We start from the raw sequence: 3,945 nt of genomic DNA, 5'->3' as shown, positions 1-3,945 counted from the left end.
GCACTGTATGATTCTATGATTCAATGTTAGGAATCAATTGCAATTAGGACAGGATATCACAGACAATTGAGTTTTGGGTGGGTTGTTGGCTTGAGATGTCCTCTCCTTGTGTTTTCTCTCTCTGCCCCGATATCCATTTGCTTTTGAAGAAGACCATGCCCTTTATATTTGGTTAACCAGATGGGGCAATACTGGGCAAGGATCTCCCGGGTACCAGAGTCGACAGCAAAACTCCTACGTCAAGCTTTCAGAATGTCCTTTGACCACCGTGAGGGCACACCCCAGACTCAAGCACTCCATAGAAGTTTGCATTGATCCCCAGGCAATAGGTACTCTTGGTTGCGAGCTTAGACATCGATTAGAATAACAGAACACTTGCTCCCCAGAGGAAAGTGTTATATATTTAAAAGGGTTGCAGGTTGCTTCAAGAGCTGATCACATGATTTGATGGCAATGTCATTAGGGTGTTGCCACACGCTACCATTTCACTTTCAGTTTGCCCTCTGTGCAGAGAACATCTCCTGGGATAAATCTGTTGCTGTTAGTCTGAATCTACCTGTGCAAACCATATTATTTTCTTTTTGTTAAAATCCACAACCCTGAACAGTTAGGACATTACAGAAACATTATTTGATTGACAGCCCACTGTTGGCCGATTTTGCTCTGTCTATGGCCATAGTAAGCAATTTCAAGTGTTTGTGGTTTGTAGATTTTGAAACCTCAAAGCACCTGGATGACTGACATTTATTAGTTGGTCCAGACTTCTTTCCAAGCAGAGGAGAAAGTGATAAATGGATTACATTTTTATTTGGACATTTTAATGCGGCCACGGTAGCACAGTGATTAGCACTGCTGCCTCACAGCGCCAGGAACCCGGGTTCAATTCCAACCTCAGGTGGCTGTCGGTGTGGAGTTTGCCTGTTCTCCCTGTGTCTACGTGGGTTTCCTTCGGGTGCTCCGGTTTCCTCCCACACTCGAAAGATGTGCAGATTAGATGGATTGGCCATGCTAAATTGCCCCTTAGTGTCCAAAGATGTGCAAGCTATGGGGATTAGCCATGCTAAATTGCCCTTTAGTGCCCAAAGATGTGCAGGTTAGGTGGATTGGCCATAGTAAATGCACAGGTGTTACACGGAAAGGAGGGGGTGTAGAAGAGCCTGGTTAAGATGCTCTTTCGGAGAGTCATCGCAGACTCGATGGACTGAATGGCCTCCTTCTGCACTGTAGGGATTCTATGATCCCTCTTTACACTGTGGTGCTCATTGGCTTTAGAAAGTGGACAGTGGTTTGATGGCCTTGGAGATGCAGGGTGGGCGGAAGGGCCTGGGAGCTTGGGCTGTTGAACCGGCAGTAAGGATACTCCAGTAGCAAGCAATAAAGGAACTAACTTTACAAAGTAAATCAGAGTAAAGGTTTAATAAAGAAACTTTATTACACCAACACACATGTCACACCCTCAGTCACAAATGCTTCCCACAATCCCCATCTGCTTTCTATTTATACCGGGTTAGCTGGTCAGCTGACCCACACATCATTTTGCTATTGGTTGCTTTGTCCACGGGATCAGCTGGTCAGCTGACCCTCACAGCCTGTTACCATTGGTTACATTATATCAGAGGGGGAAATCTTTTGAACATAATTTTTAACAAGCCCCCTCATACACACTCGGGTCTACATCTCCTCTAAGGGGCTGTGAAGCATGACTATGTTAAAACCTGGCCTGACTCCATGTAAACTGCGGAGGAGTAGGCGATACCTTACTCTGCAATGGAGCCCACTAGGTCTGGAGTATCGGAGGCAGGTTACTGAGAGGAAACAGCCCAAATCCTCCCAAAAATCAAATAGCCCGGGAATTTTCTTTTTATTCATTTGTGGGACATGGGTGTCACTGGCTGGCCAGCATTTATTGCCCATTCCTAGTTGCCCGAGGGCACTTGAGAGTCAACCACATTGCTGTGGCTCTGGAGTCACATGTAGGCCAGACTGGGTAAGGACAGCAGATTTCCTTCCCTAAAGGACATCAGTGAACCAGATGGGTTTTTCCGACAATTGATTCATGGTCATCAGTCAATTCTTAATTCCAGATATTTTTAATTGAATTTAAATTCCACCATCTGCCGTGGCGGGATTCAAACACGGGTCCCCAGAACATTAGCTGAGTTTCTGGATTAATAGTCTAGCGATAATACCACTAGGCCATCACCTCTCCCTATAGGGCGGCACGGTAGCACAAGGGCGGCACGGCAGCACAGTGGTTAGCACTGCTGCTTCACAGCTCCAGGGTCCCGGGTTCGATTCCCGGCTCGGGTCACTGTCTGTGTGGAGTTTGCACATTCTCCTCGTGTCTGCGTGGGTTTCCTCCGGGTGCTCCGGTTTCCTCCCACAGTCCAAAGATGTGTGGGTTAGGTTGATTGGCCAGGTTAAAAAAAAAAAATTGGCTATCAGTTTCATGTCATTGATGAAGACGAACATCTCGCCAAGGCCATCCCACACCCCCACATCTTGCCTTCAAACAACCGCACAACCTCAAACAGACCATTGTCCGCAGCAAACTACCCAGCCTTCAGGAGTACAGTGACCACGACATCACACAACCCTGCCACAGCAACCTCTGCAAGACGTGCCGGATCATCGACACAGATGCCATCATCTCACGTGAGAACACCATCCACCAGGTACACAGTACATACTCTTGCAACTCGACCAATGTTGTCTACCTGATACGCTGCAGGAAAGGATGTCCCGAGGCATGGTACATTGGGGAGACCATGCAGACGCTGCGACAATGGATGAATGAACACCGCTCGACAATCACCAGGCAAGACTGTTCTCTTCCTGTTGGGGAGCACTTCAGCGTTCATGGGCATTCGGCCTCTGATCTTCGCATAAGCATTCTCCAAGGCGGCCTTCACGACACACAACAGCGCAGAGTCGCTGAGCAGTGACTGATAGCCAAGTTCCGCACACATGAGGACGGCCTCAACCGGGATCTTGGGTTCATGTCACACTCTCTGTAACCCCCACAGCTTGTCTGGACTTGCAGAATCTCACTGGCTGTCCTGTCTGGAGACAATACACATCTCTTAAACCTGCGCTTAATGCTCTCTCCACTCACATTGTTTGTACCTTTAAGACGTGATTATCTGGTAAGACTGCATTCCAATCATTATTCTGTAAATTGAGTTTGTGTCTCTGTATGCCCTGTTTGTGAGCAGATCTCCCACTCCACCTGACGAAGGAGCAGCGCTCCGAAAGCTAGTGGCATTTTCTACCAAATAAACCTGTTGGACTTTAACCTGGTGTTGTGAAACTTCTTACTGTGTTTATCCCACAGTGACAGAGAGTCCGAGAGGTGAGGTAGTGGATGAAATGTGGGCAAATCAAGGAATGAGCAGGCGGTGCCTGAATCACCTGGGGACTCTGACACTCTCAAATCGGCAGTGAGAGCGATGGTACCTCGGGGGAGTGCACTCAGAAGCAAGTCCAGACAGAGTGGCAGGCTGGATTGCATGTGGGGCCTGAGAGAGCAGAAATGCAGTTGTTCTGCAGTTGGTATGGAGGGTATTAGCTATGAGGAGAGATTGAATAAACTGGTTTGTTCTCCGTATGATGTGGAGATGCCGGCATTGGACTGGGGTAAACACAGTAAGAGTTTTAACAACACCAGGTTAAGGTCCAACAGGTTTATTTGGTAGCAAATACCATTAGCTTTCGGAGCGTTGCTCCTTCGTCAGATGGAATGGAAATCTGCTCTCAAACAGGGCACAGAGACACAAAATCAAGTTACAGAATACTGATTAGAACGCAAATCTCTACAGCCAACCAGGTCTTAAAGATACAGACAATGTGAGTGGAGGGAGCATTAAGCACAGGTTAAAGAGATGTGTATTGTCTCCAGACAGGACAGCCAGCAAGTCCAGAAGGCAAGCTGTGGGGGTTACTGAT

This window comes from Mustelus asterias, chromosome 14 (assembly GCF_964213995.1).
Source record: "Mustelus asterias chromosome 14, sMusAst1.hap1.1, whole genome shotgun sequence".
Classification (NCBI taxonomy): domain Eukaryota; kingdom Metazoa; phylum Chordata; class Chondrichthyes; order Carcharhiniformes; family Triakidae; genus Mustelus; species Mustelus asterias.
The sequence above is the reverse complement of the archived record's forward strand: the minus strand, read 5'-3'. Positions refer to the sequence as shown.